Source organism: Leptonychotes weddellii, chromosome 7 (assembly GCF_054177405.1).
Source record: "Leptonychotes weddellii isolate Sample4059 chromosome 7, ASM5417740v2, whole genome shotgun sequence".
NCBI lineage: Eukaryota > Metazoa > Chordata > Mammalia > Carnivora > Phocidae > Leptonychotes > Leptonychotes weddellii.
The window spans coordinates 92,683,307-92,697,552 of record NC_138375.1 but is presented as its reverse complement, the minus strand read 5'-3'; the positions used below and the strand labels follow the sequence as shown (position 1 = coordinate 92,697,552).

General features: G+C 44.7%; 1 protein-coding gene across 2 annotated transcripts in view; it reads left to right on the top strand.

Annotated features, from left to right (window-relative positions):
• Window positions 1-14,246, top strand: part of MAP1B (microtubule associated protein 1B) — a 92,568-nt gene that overhangs the window by 51,354 nt on the left and 26,968 nt on the right. Inside the window, exon 1 of one of the 2 annotated variants that reach the window (XM_081826766.1) lies at window positions 13,052-13,408. The exons of the other annotated variant lie outside the window; for it this stretch is intronic. The gene's annotated coding sequence lies outside the window, so the exon portion shown is untranslated. Of the gene's footprint in view, window positions 1-13,051; window positions 13,409-14,246 lie in introns of those variants that run through there. 2 annotated transcript variants of the gene reach the window in all.

Genomic DNA, 14,246 nt, shown 5'->3' with positions numbered 1-14,246 from the left:
ACTTAATAGATGATAAAACACAGCTTCTGTTTGCTGTGTGAGTGCAGGTGTAGGAGGGAAGCATCCAGATCACACAGCTCTGGGGTCAAGAAGCCTTGCAGGAGCATCCTCGGCCTCTGCAGTGGTCCTTTCAAGAAAGAAAAAGCGCGGGCATTGGGATACCCAGACTTGACTACTGGCTCTGCCATGATCTTGCTCTCTGACTCTGGACAAGTCACTTAGCCTTTCTGAAACTTAATGTCTATGTCTGCAAAACAAGGCTTTGGAATAGATGTGTCCAGATTCACAATTCTATAAACCTGGGTTCCTGGCTGTAAGCCCTCCAATTAGACCGCATCACCTCATCCCCAGGGCTTGGAGCTTCCCTGCCATATGCCTTCTTGCTTCATGTTACTCACCATCTTTTAGGTCCCATCTGGATGCTGTCTTATATGGAAGCCTTCCTAAAGCCTCCCAAAGCTATCTGGTGATCAGCATAATCACCTGGTAAAACTCCCGGTTTTAACTCTGACTCTAAGGATTTTGATTTGCTAGGTCTAGATCGGACCTAGTCATATGTAATTTTAACAAGCACTCCGTGTGCTTCTGATGGTCAGCAGTGTCAGGAGCTGGCGTTGGACTGCTAGTTCCAGGTGAACCATTAGCTCCTAGCTTCATATCTGTCTCCGCAGTGGGCGCCTTATTACCTCATACGATAACCAACCCCATTCAGCCAGTCTTTGGGAATGTGATTTGACCCTAAACTGCTTTAAATTATTGGTTGATTGGGTTTAAAACCCATATTTATAAGTAAAATATAGTCATTTATTTAATGACTAGATTCAGTCAGTTACCTATTTTTATCAACTTGTTCCTGGGTATTTAAGAATAGGTAAGAATCATAGCTTGCGTGGGATACATTTATGCAGCTATTTAAAAATAGCTAACTCTAACTTTTAGTCTAAATCAGTCTCTATTCCTGTATGCCTCATTTGCAAAGCCTCTTTTCAACTATTCTACATCCATTGTTCAATCAATATTACTGTATACTTTTCAAAAACCTTGAACTACAATTTCAATGAGGAAGGCTTTTTCTACACAGTCCTCTCCACTGGTGAATACGAAATAAATGCCCAAGCATCCCTCTGTAAGAAAGCACCAGATTCTGTCTCGAAATCTGATCTCCGACATCACAGTGGGCCCTCTGTGCTCGCCGCGTGCAGAAGCTCTGTGTGGTATTGATGGTCGCAGGACATGAATGCCTGCCGCTCTGGGATGGGGCACTCAGGGGGCACTTGCCAGAGGTGAGGCTGTGTCTCTAAGACTGGAAGGAACAATCGGAAGCAGCCAAGTAAATGGGAGGGGACAAGTATTCCTGACAGAGGGAACAGCACATGCAAAGCCCCAGGAAGACCAGGTAGACTATATTGAAACATCCTGACTGTGATTTGCATAGCTAACGTAGAAACGGAATAATTGATGAGGCTTGTCTCAGCACTTTAAGTCCAAAATGTTTCCTCAACAGTTTCTCCCAGAGTAATAGCTTCTGTGGCTTATACAGAGCCTTCCTCTGGGGAGCACTGTTGTTCTGTGAGCCACACGGGCATCCAGGGGAGTAAGGGCAGCATGTGAACCCATGGAGAGAGTTGGCCTCTGGAATCACGGTGAAGAATGTTCCAGGGTCTGGTTAGGTGACGGGCACCTGTATGTAAAATGTATGGAATCTTGGCCCCAAAAGTGTTCAGTGTGGTCTAGTTCTTCTCCCTGTCCTGCTGGACTGAGGTCCAGTGATGACAGAGCAGTGTTCCTTCCCTAGAAGCTGCTTCGCAGCACCCAGAGGTGTGTCTCCCTCATTCTCCCCCTGCTCTCTGAGGGGATGGGCTTCAGCCCCTGGATTGTCTGCAGTCAGCAAGGCCGTGTGATAACGTGAAGATGAGTGAATCCTCCCCATCGAAGTCCAATAGTGACAAGAGCTGTCTTTCTGGCTCTTCTCTGATCGTGTATAAAAGAAACGCAAGCCCCGGGCAGCGGTTAGCTGGCTGGGTTCCAGAGCCCAAACTGAATTAGAAACTCATTAAATACTTTGAGCCAGTAAAGCTGGCCGGGCTGTGCAGCGTCCTGGGAAGGCTGCAAGCAGAGGAAGGGAAGGGGCGGTGTCTGTAGCCGGCAAATGGCAGGCTGTGAGCAGGGCAAGACGGTCCAGGAGACAAGACAAAACGGGGCCCACTTGTCCTTCACACAGACGTGTTTGCGAGCTTACTAGCTGGTGCAGCCACATAATGTATGCTAATTGCTATCTTTCTTTTTTCTTTTTCTTTCACGGGAAATGCTCAGTTGGAAAGCTCGGAAACCAAAGAGGCAGCGCAGAAAGGCCAAAATGTAGACATTACAAAAACAGAGCGAAGGAACAAAGGGGAACAGAGGATGCAAATATACAAGGTGGCTGAGCACCATGCTCAGCCAGCACCTGTCTTTTCCACGCAAGTTTTAGAGAAAATAAGTGAGCAGAAGGATATGATTTCTTTGTGTGATGTTTTCAGCAGCCTCTGTTCCATAACCTGAAATTTGTTAGTTGGATTTTTTTCAACCATGGCAAAAATTCCACCTATGGGAAGAATAGAAAGTTAGCAAGATGAAATCCCACAGTAGTTATCATAACTTCCGGAAAATATTAATAAGAAAGTATGAGGTGGTTCTCTCTTTGTGACTCCTCTGGACAAGACACCTCTCTGTGTAGATTATAAGACCCTGATGCAAACTCGAGAGGGCACACGATTGAGCCCACTTAAGTTAATTATCCGTTGATAGGAAAGACTCAGAATTTTTTTTTTTTTTTTTACCTGTCAAACCATGTAACTCTAGTGTCTGATTATATACCCTTGGGCGACAGTCATTCTTTAAATCAAATAAAAACAACCATATTAAAAAAACCCAACATACTAAAATAATGGTTTCTTTAATGAAACTTATCAAAGTACACAGGCATTTTATATTGAAAAAAAATGGGCTAGGGGAAAAAATATTTTTTTTCATGTCTGACATCAAAATTCCGAAGGATGAAGTACTGGTAAGTGGACTTCTTATCTTTACTGCAAGAACCCTTAATTTTTTTCATAATAAGAAAAATATGTAATTTATTCTCGAGAGCAATTTTATAGACGAGACATTTAGGGAATTTCATAATGCATTTTACTGGATATGAAAGAAAGGCAGTGCAGAGATTTTTCCCGAACAGTATAGAAAACACATTAGAGCATCAGGTTATATCCTTTAAGGGAAAAAAGTGACATAAATTTGAGCTTCTCCAGATGTTTTAAAATGCCTATGAAACTTTTGTTTTAAGATTAAATATTTAGCCATACTACACAAAAGATGCAGAATATATAGTCAAATGCCAGTGGGAAAGCCTCTATTTTATTTCCATTTATTTTCTCATCCATTTTCTGTCCTCGTTGTCTGAGGGCAGATTCCTTTTGCGAGGCCTAAAGTTGCAAAAGAAAGCGCATCCTCTTCACCTGGAGCTGATATTCTGGTCTGATTTCAGTTAGGAAGCTGCTTCCAGAGCCTAATCCAGAGTAGTCCTCTGGAAGAGGGAAGGCATTTCAGGTCCTGCTTCACTGAAAAAGGTTAGGCTTTAAAGGGAACATCACGTTGATTTGCCTGGAAGCAGGATTGAAAAATGGTCCCTTTTCTTCAGTGTGCTTTGCATAATAACTGGACTGCGGTAAACGCACCAGTACCTGCCTCTCCATGTAAGATAAGTGTGTACTGAGTTCCAAAAACCAGATTGGGGAGAGTGCCAGGAATCTTCTAGTGCAATTGTGTATCCCTGATTGTGACCAGAACACTGGGTTCTGGCCTTCTGCACTCCAACCCTGCAGTTAGGAATTGAGCAGACTATTCTCGTCTCTTAGAAAAAAATGTGAAGCCTTAGACCTGACCCAGAACTTACATCACGATTTCCTAGGTTTGGGGGTCCTTTTGTCCTTGAAGGAGCTGGTAATCTGGAACAGGTTAGGTTCTCCTCTCCTTGGACTGCTGACCTCAGGGAACAGGTCAGGCACTGCTCCCCCCCCTTTGCTCCCATCCCTGTGTGGTTGTGCTGCCCTCAAGGCCCTGAGCCACCGAGGGCTCAAGCGTGCTCAGCTTCTGCCTTTCCAGCCCTTAATTTTGAATCCTTGCATTTTCCTGATATCTGAGCTTAAATTGAGTGAGTAGTGCCCTCTACAACCTTTGCGGTACCCTCTGTCATCTTTCTAGCTTCTCCCAGGACAGCCTCTACTCCAAAATAAATGGGAACGTGTTCAGTACTGCTTTCTGGAACAGACGCAGATGCTCTTTCTCACAATTATACTCTGGAGCTCTGGCAGAGGACACACTGGGGAGCCCGAATCAGTCTGTTCTTCTCTAGAGCTGGCTTACCTGTCAGCATTTTTACTGGTACAGAATGTACTCCCAATGTACACTTTTTTTAATTTGTGAAAGAGGAAAGAGTAGTCATCATAAGAACTTTGCTTAGCATGCTTATGGATAACTGCCTATATTCCACGGGTATAAATACATAAAAAACAACCAACAGAGAATAATGCAAGACAGAAATGTAGAAAGTGATTTTATGCATGCTCACTTTCTTACGAAAACCTGTTATTTCTCATGGAAATTGAAATCTGGAGATTTTCTGAAAAGCAAGTTTTTCCAAAGCCGCCAGTTTATTTGCCTTCCTCCCTGAACTCATTCTACACTAGAATTTTAGTCTTTCTTAAAAGAAGATAGAAGAGGGTAGAATTTACTTAACCGACTGTCTGAATCACTTCTGCACAGTAGGTTTTGAGCCTTTATCCTCAGGAAAAATATGTCTGTTGGTTCAGAATGCATTTATCAATATCTTCAAAATGCCCCTTAGCCAGATTTAATTGAATTGTGTCAGAAACAAATCTCTGCTTGTCAGGTCAATATTAACTAAATGTGTGGCCCTGAATTTATTCCTTGTTTCCTACATCAGGTTTTCCTAGATCTGCAGATACAGTTGTTCAGCTACAGTCTTCCAGAGAAGGTCAGTTGTGGTATGGGGACATGTGCCAGCACCCCATTGGCAGTGACCTTGTGAAGACCTGTAGTTGAATATAAAATCGAAACGAAATCTTCCTAATGATGCCCTATCTTAATTCTTTTAGGAATCATAAGGAGAGGCTGCGACCAGAGGCAGAATTCAGTGTACTTGTGAAAACAACAACTTTGACACTTTGGGACATTTTGGGGCCCTAATCACATAAAAAGAGCTAGGCAGTGCTTCCTTTTTATTTATATATGGCGGTGAGCTTTCTGCTAATGATGACTCAGGGGTACATTTTCCAGGTCCTGAAAAGTATATCACTTGATTTACTCCTTTTTCTAAAGCCTGAATTTCAATCCACGTGATTATGTTAAATCCTATTCAGAGATTGCATGGGTGGTGTGTGCAACTATGGCTATCTATATTTTCAGTTGTCCTGTTTTGCAAAAGACCATCAACACCGAATGCCTATAGGTGGAATGCCCAATCTGGGTTTTGTGAGATTTACATGGAAATTGCCAACTTCACAGGAAGTCCAAATGAGGTATTGCCCATGATTTTCACAAGTATGTGAGAGCGTTTTGTTAACTAAGACATTCTCATTTAGTTGGAAGCAATGGCTCATGTAAATTTTTATACACTTCCTCTAATTGAGTTGTATGATACAAGGACCGTTAACCACCATCAGAATTTTGAGGGAAGAGACAACTCCAGTTGTTGAAGGGGACAGGAGATATTTCCAGAGGAAATAAAATGTGAACTGGATCTGTAAGGAATTGATTAGATTTAAGTAGGCACAAGGCCTTACTTTAAGACATAGTAAATGGTGTCCTCAAACAACACCCTTCATTTAAAGCAACCTTTCAGCCACCTGTCCCACTGGGGTAAAAAATAAATGCAGTGACCAATTAGCATGAGTATCTGATATACTGAAAATTTCAATTACTTAGTGTAAATTAAATGAATACATCAGCATTGTAAATTACTGGTTTATTTCATGCAAACTTTTAATAGTATAACTCATTGAAATTAAATGCTATTAGGGGCAATGAAAAAAACCCAGTGGCTGACTTGAAAGTCACGGTCCTGCATTCTACTCATCAATGTATGACACCTCATTAGGCCTGAGTCAGCAGCAAGCTGGATTCCATACCCTTTTCCCCTCTAAAAATAAGAAATGGTATGAAAGGCAGTAAGAAGGCAAACTCCGTGTATGATGTTCTTTTTTTTTTTAAAGATTTTATTTATTTATTTGAGAGAGAGAGAATGAGAGAGAGAGAGAGCATGAGAGGGGGAGGGTCAGAGGGAGAAGCAGACTCCTCGCTGAGCAAGGAGCCCGATGCGGGACTTGATCCCGGGACTCCAGGATCATGACCTGAGCCGAAGGCAGCTGCTTAACCAACTGAGCCACCCAGGCACCCCCGTGTATGATGTTCTTAAGGGATACTGAATTAGTTCACGTAACTGCTCCTTTTGCTCTTCTAATCAATATTTTACTGCTAAAGGGTAAGGTTTGGGTTTGGTTGAGGGAGGAGAGGTGACAGGTGAAGGGTTTAGTTGGAGAAAGTTCTTGTGATAAATTCTTCCCGCCTCTATGCCCACCAAGAGGAGCGGGAACCACCCTGTCCCCAGGTTGAATTTGAAAAGCACATACGAGTTATTATTGGAGTATTTAAGGTCTTTGGAATATTCAGCCTCATCTCTCCTCTCTGTGGAGGTGGATTAAGTTTGCACATCAAGAAGGCAGTGCAGTTACAGGTCACCTCGGGCTGGGGTGAAGGTGAGCAGAGAAGATACCATCTTGCTGCTTTTCCCCAGACTTTAAATAGTGGCATTTCCCCAGACTGTTCTCAGCAAAAGCCTCTCTTCATTCTCCAAGAGCATCACCTAAAAATACACTGATGCCTCCCAGTTCTGGTCCAACCTGTTGCCTCAGCCTCAAATCCACATTTCTGCCTGCTCGTTGGGTAGAACCACCTGGATCTCCCATAGGAACCTCAAACTCAACAGACCCCAAATCAAACCGTTTTCTGTCTTCCTTCACCCCTTTAAAATGTCTTTTTGGGGGGCGCCTGGCTGGCTCAGTTAGTGGAGCACGTGACTCTTGGTCATGGGGTTTTGAGTTTGAGCCCCACGTTAGGTGTAGAGATTACTTAGAAATAAGACCTTTAAAAAATAAAACAAAGTAAAATAAAAAAATAAATAAATAAAATAAAATAAAATAAAATAAAATGTTTTATTAGCTAAGAGCCTGGCTCTGGACAGTGACCATCCTAGTTTCACTATTTATTCCCTAGGGCTGTTGCTGAACTGCCCAATGTCTCATTTTCCTCATCTATAAAATGAGAATAGGGCATTCAGAGGGTTAATGTGCAGATTTAATGCAATAACCCTACACAAAGAACTTAGATCAGTGGCTGACCCAGGGCAGGCATTCAATATATCTTAGCCATTTTTATTATTCATTCCCTTATCAAATATTGATTGAGCTCCTGTGGTGTATCGGACACTACTTCTGACTTAAGCTTTCCAAATGAGACACTGTCAAAACTCCAAGCATCCCCACTAAACTGTCTTCATTTCAGGAAAGGGCTGGCATCCCGTCCATGTTTTAATCTCAATGCTAGTTTATGAAGGTAGCACTGAATTTGCCTGAATTAATCTCTAAAATTAAACTGTGTCCTCTAAATAATTCACACTTTCTTAGTAAACAGGGAATACAGTATCTCTTAAAAGGCCAGGAGAAGACCAGTAAGATTAAAAAACAACCTCCAAAACCTACTCTGATCTCAAGAAGGTGAGGTCTAATTGTTGAACCAAAGGAAAGTGCCATTTTTGAGTTGACATGTCGGCGAGATTGGCCATCTCATGGTTTAACCGGATGGTTGGCAGGGTATCTGGCATACGGCAGTTATCCCCCAAAGCAGAAAGAATTCCCAAACCTATATCCAGAATGCAGGGAGTACTCTATAATACACTAAGGAAAATGTATCTCAGGCAAATCTTATTTTTAAAAAGTAGGGACCTAGAACAATCTGAGAATCATTGAGGGGCAGTGGCAAGAGTAGAGATCAGGAGTCAGATGGGCTAGACTGAAAACCCAATTTAACAGTTTATTTTATCCCTATCTGTAAAAAAAAGAATAATAATAACAATCTTTGTGATACACTGAGGTAACATGCAAGTAAAAAGATTTCATAAACCATGAAGTGCATCACAAACGAAAGGTGGTGCAGTTAGTAGTTCAGCACCTGTTCCCAAATAGAACTGTCTGCAGTAGGCATAGGAACTGCCTTGGCAGTCGTACAAAAAACAACAGTTGCTCACTAGGACAGGTCACTGTTCACCCCCAAGGCCCGTCTTTTTTTTTTTTTAAAGATAGTGGGGGGCACAGAACTGTCACCGGAGCTCCTTTGGGTCCCCCCATTCTGTGAGATGAGGAAATTCTGATTTTTTATGCCATACAAGTGACAGGTTCTCACAGGCTCATGGGTAGGAGGTTCTCCCCTTGGCTGCTGGACTCCTCGAATCTTAAAGGCAGAAGGCATTTCTTTCTTGTGCATGAGGAGCATAAGTATTTTTCTTTGTCTATAACACATTTTATTTAGGGAACAGGGCATTGGGACCTCCCACCTTGGCTGTGGCCCAGGAGACCCGGTTCATAGATTTGGAATGCCATCCTCAAGGTTTCAGTGCACAAACCCAGAGGAAGGTGCTCTGTAATGGTAAAGTACTAGACAGGTGTGGATCTCTGTTTTTGATGACAGCTGGAGTTGGCTCCCCTGAGAGGTAATACATACCCCTTTGCTAGGTGTTACCCACCCCCCCCATCTGTAACCTTCTAAAATCTGTACCTTGTCGATGAAACAACTTTCAGGTTGTCTTCTTGCCCTTAGCAGGGGCCCACATTGGTGTTGCTGTTTCTCCTTGGGAGCCAGATCTTCATCAACATCGTCCATGGTATTTCTTTCTACTTCTTTCAGCTAGGAGATAAAATAGGGAAAAAGAAAAAAGAGACAACTTTCTTCCACTGTCTCCCACTTCTAACCCTTGGTAGCCTGGATTCTCATTCCTCTACCTTGAGGCCTTTAGAAAAGGGGGAGAGAGTAGAGGGAAGAGGAGACCCGAGGAGAATGGGATTAAGGAGAATGACCCTGTAAAGAGGATTGAGAAAGAGGGTACAATGAGAACCCTGCAAAAGGGATGAGACCTGTTGCTGCCTGGCGTCCCATTCCCCCACCAGGTCTGTGCCCAGTGTGAGCAGTCCCCCAGCCGTTGGAACAGGAGGGCATGTGAAATGCAAGATGAGCCTCCCTCTGCCACCAGGAGCAAGGCCTGCCTCCCTGTCGCCAAGGCTCAGTCTGCATCTGCGTGCAGGGAACATGGTTAGGAGGAGAAGAAAGCCTCGGCGGTCCAGGCGGTTTGGGTTATTTGCTTATCTAGGTGTCTAATGGTCAGGGAAACATAGAGTAGAAGACAGCACAGAACCCAGGAGAAGGATGGGGTGGAAGGACTGGCAAACACATGAAAAACTAAACCAAATGGCAACAAGAAAGAAAAAGAGTTAAGTCCAGGAAATGTAGAGAAAAATCTGTATAGACTCAGGTTCTGTAATAACTAAATTCTGTGCTACACAAAAGATGTCAAAGGTAAAATCTTCAAAAAGCTGTCTAATTCCCAAGCAATGATCAACTTATTTAAATTAAAAAAATCATTTATGAAATCTCCTGAACTTATTTATAATGGAATTCAAGTTCTTGTTCTCTTAAAAAAAACACACACCGAACATTTGGAGAGCAATGTGACATGCAGGAACACACATCAGAGAGGAAACACAAGCAGAAACAAACAAGCTTATTCCCAATAGGGAAGAAACGCCATTTCCAGGAAAATCAGGGAAAGGTGGGAGAGAACTGGGCTCTAATTGTGCAGCTGAAACAAAGAGGGAGTGAGTCTCGGGGTGCGAGTGGGAGGCGGGCGTGCCTGCCGAGCGGCACGGGAGTCAGCGGGCCCTGGCTGCCCAGTGGCTCCCCCAGGCTGCATGCTCACCTCTTACAATGGAGAGTCCTAAGCATCACAACTTGAAAACCTTTCTTTTGCACAAAGGTGGGTCGGGAAGGTGGATGAGGCTGACAGCTATGTGAGCTGACAAAAGTGAAGGATGAACAAGTTGATTTTGAGGTGTGAGGGCCCCTGGGGAATCAGACTCCTTCCAGCGTTAGGAGTTTGGCTTCCCTGGGGAGGGAAGCCGGGTAGGCTTCTGGTGATGGCTGGCTTTCTGTGGTCTGTGGTGACACTGTGGGACCCTGTAATCAGGAGGTACCGAGCCTCCCAGCACCTCTGTTTCTCTGAGGGCACCTCAGTGGCAGGAGCGGGGAGCTGAGCTGTCTAGCCTGCCTCCTGGGCATGTTCTCCCTCCTGAGGGGATTTCTTTCTCTTTCCAGGCAACGAGGGGGAGGCTTCTGTTAGGACAGGCTCCTGCACTCTCCTGCATCCGCCCCTGAACCCTCATGCTGGGGCATCTGGGAAAGATATGGCTGCTTGTGGCCTCGAAGAAGCACTGTGACCACATGGGCACCTTTTGTCTCTTTCTGTTTTTCTTGCTTAGAAATGATGGGATGGGATAGAGGGAACACAGGGAGAACCAATAGAGGCTGCTGGGAACGGGTTTCTCTGCTACTTGGAGGCTTCCTGACTTGCTCTTCCCTTGCCTCCCTCTGGGAAGGGAGAGCCTAGGAGCTGTCTTCCCACCAGGCCCGGTTGGAGCCGGGGTTAGTTGTAAGGGATAGAGAAGGACAGAAGATTCACAAGAATTTTGCTGATGCAGGCGTCTCCTCTCCTTCCATACCAGCTCTGTTTCTCCTCAAACTTCCCCCATCTCTTAGCATATTTGCTTTGTGTTATTATGTGGATTCCTGCAGAAAGGAGGCCTGGATATTCTTCCAAATGAAAAGCTGTTATTAAAAGCTATAGGCAGACCCATTGGTAAATAATTTTTTAGTTCCTGCACTGAGTACCTTTCATTTCTTGATTTCATCTATTTAGCTAAACTTTACCCTGGGGAGTGTTTTTTGGATGTGGGGGTTGGAGGCGAGAGGTTTCCTTTTCGAAAATCCACTTGGGTGAGGAGGTATAGTTGGAGAACTCATTGCTTTTATTTTTTCTTTCCTTCCTCCCTCCCTGCTTCCCTCCTTCCCTTCTTTCTTTTCCCCCTCCAACGAAAACAGACTTTAACATCAAGACTTTCTGTGCTTGTGGACTTTTCTTGATCTCCCACCTCTTACTTTTAGCTAAATAATCCCAGTCCTTCCCCTCAAGCTTTCCCTTTCTGATTCTACAATCTTCTTTAACCCTCTCTAAGTTTCTGCTTCTTCACATTGGAAGTTTTTCTAGTGCTGAATGACTATATCAAATTCTGTGTCCATAAAGAATCCATTCTGGTTTTCACCTGGGGAAGGGGCAGGAGGAGCGAGTGGGTGAAGACTGGGCAGCAGTAGGAGCTGGGGCAGCAAGGGGTGGAGGTAGGCGGGCACCGAGCCCTTGGCCCTGACTCTCCACCCCGGTCACTGGTGCATCTATATCAGTGATTCAGGATCCCCCTCATCTTCATCCTTCCGTACTGAATAGATATCGAGGCTTTCTTTATTCTTTGATTTCCATTTCTAGATTATGTGTGCAAAGTGTTCATTTTCCAGGAGAAGGAAGTTGTGGAAATCAAGTTCTGGATTGTGATCATCCGTGGAAATGGAAATGAAATGTTTATTCTCAAGACATACCAAGCGTTTGCCCTCTTACAGGTGATCTAAAAGGGTTCAGCATCACTAGCGTTTTCATGAAGGGCTTCTCCCATCTCTTAGTGCTTCTTGAACTTTGGCTCTGGCATTCTCTCCCTTGAGCTGGGCTGTTTCATTAAGCAGCTGCCTGTCTGGGCTGGGACCGTTGGGGGTCTTGCTCTGGCCCCAGCCGTGATGGCATCACGTCCTACGCCGCTGTGTTCTGGCACGATGTGTGGGATATGTGTGGGAAAGAAGGGTCAGCTGCATGCAGGAGAGAAGGTTCTGAGTTTTATGGGGACTGGTGATGGCTGTGCCTCAGTAGTGGATGTCATTGAATTCAGTCATGTCATCCTCTTCAAAAACCAGGAAAGAGCCTGTGTGTGTGCGTGTCTGTGTGTTTAGATGGATATTAAGCTCTGTGGGGTCTCTTCTCCAACCAATTATATACCTAGAAAATAACATTTTGCTTTCAGAGATTTGAGAGTCATCTGGATTAGAGTACACCATAAACCACTGAAACAGCCCAATCCTAAAAGACACATAGATTGAAATAATCTGTCAGACTTGGAATAACTGGAAAAAAAAAAAAAAAGTCCCAGCAATAACTGAAAAATACAGGCTTATTTGAGTCTCAAAGATAGCCTTTGGGAGCGTACAGACAGAGGTCTCATTGTCTGCAAGGACCCTGCTGCTTCAGGGGTTCCCCCGGACCATCCTCTTTTGAATCTAAGGTGGAACAGACTTCTTTTTTTGTCACACAACAGTCCCTGCCCCACTCACCCCAGGATTGAGCCTTCACAATTACACTGAGTTTTGTGGGGAAGCTGTCAAAAGACTTTTTCTTATCAAAGCAGTCAGAGTGACACAATCATTCCATCTCAAGCCCCTCCTTTTTGCTTCCCTCTGACCAGTGCTGAGTGGAGTTACCTATTCATCGGGGCTGCCTAATGGTTTCGCTGTGAGCGGTTTCTGGAGAATGCAGACTATAATGGGAGAGAGAAAGGCTGCAACCGGGTTGTCTTTCTTTCCTGGGAACTTCTTTTCTGAAGCAACTGAATGAGGCCTTTGCAGGCGAGGGTGGTGGCCTCCCCTTCAGAATGCCTGGCCTGTTTCCCAGTGTGAAACATTCCCCAAATATGCAACTTTGCAAGTGTCCCAGCCGCCAGAGCCCAGAGCCGCCTGCGGGCCCGGAGAGCTGGCGTTCCCCCCGGGGTGCCGGGGCGGGGGCGCCCCTGCGCTTGCCAGATGCCAGGACGCCCCAGCCCCTAGTTACATCGTCCAGGGAAAGAATCTGTCCAACAGCCCGGCTGTGACAAGAGCTTGAAGCTTCTCTCTCTCTCTTTAAATCTCCTCCTTCATTTAAATCCAATCCTATAAAAAGGCTTTTGTTGAAGGAGCGGCCATGGCATCGTGGTGCACGGCTGTGTCACCGCTCTCAGTGTGTCCAAAGATGGACAGAAGGAACATCGTTCGTTGAATTCCTGAGCAAACAGGTCTGAAAATTGACTTGGAGGGAGGAGAGGTATACGGCAGTGGTCACGTGGCATTTGTCGTGTCTGCAAGGGATGAAGCCAAAGAGGAAGGGAGTTTCTCGTGGATGGTAAGAAGCCCCCCGCCAGGGAGTGCCTGGGTGGCACTGTCCTTGCTACGTGTCTGGGGAAGGGCCTGCTTGGGCAGGCAGAGCTCGGGCTGCACTGGGCTGGTTGCTTAGAGGTGCATTTGGAAGCTGGGGTTAGCAGGGTCTGGCGCTGCGTCGATCACGTGGGGAAGGAAGGGCTCTGATTCCTTTACCACCTCTTGCGGAGGGAGCCACTTGCGCCTACCTTGCTCAAGTCTGCTTTTGTGGGTTCCTACAGCATAGAGCCACACCCAAAGTACCATCAAGGAAATGACCATTCATTTCTCCTTGGCTTAAGTTTTGCTCCATTTCGTGTCATCTTAGTGCTAGTGAACCTCCCGAACAGTCTTTGTTTCAAGGAGGCCACTGACGAAAGGACCGAGAAAGGGGATGGTTTCCTGTGTTTTGCTGATTGTCATTTTATCATTTACTTACTCAGTTTGATGCTCTTTTGCTTTAGCTTTAAATGCATACGGTTGTCAAAAGCAAAACCAACCATGCCAAAAAACGATGCCCAACAAAGTATAGATTTTGGTATTCATATAAATAAACGTTCTCTCTCATGGCTTAGTTGAATTATTTTTCTGGAAGCTCAGTCCTTTGTTGGCTTAAGCTCTGTGACATTGTTCTGTTTTGGAGTTTCTTCATTTTCAGGCATTTGGAGTAAATTCTTAATTTCACCCTCTATTGTGTGGGTTTTCTGCCACCTTTGACTTCTTTTGCTTTTTGCCCATATTCTTGTAATGCTTTCTGGCTTCTTGCTTCTTTGAGCACATCCCTGCTGCTATGCCTTTGGATTTTTCCCTAGCTCTCCCTTGGC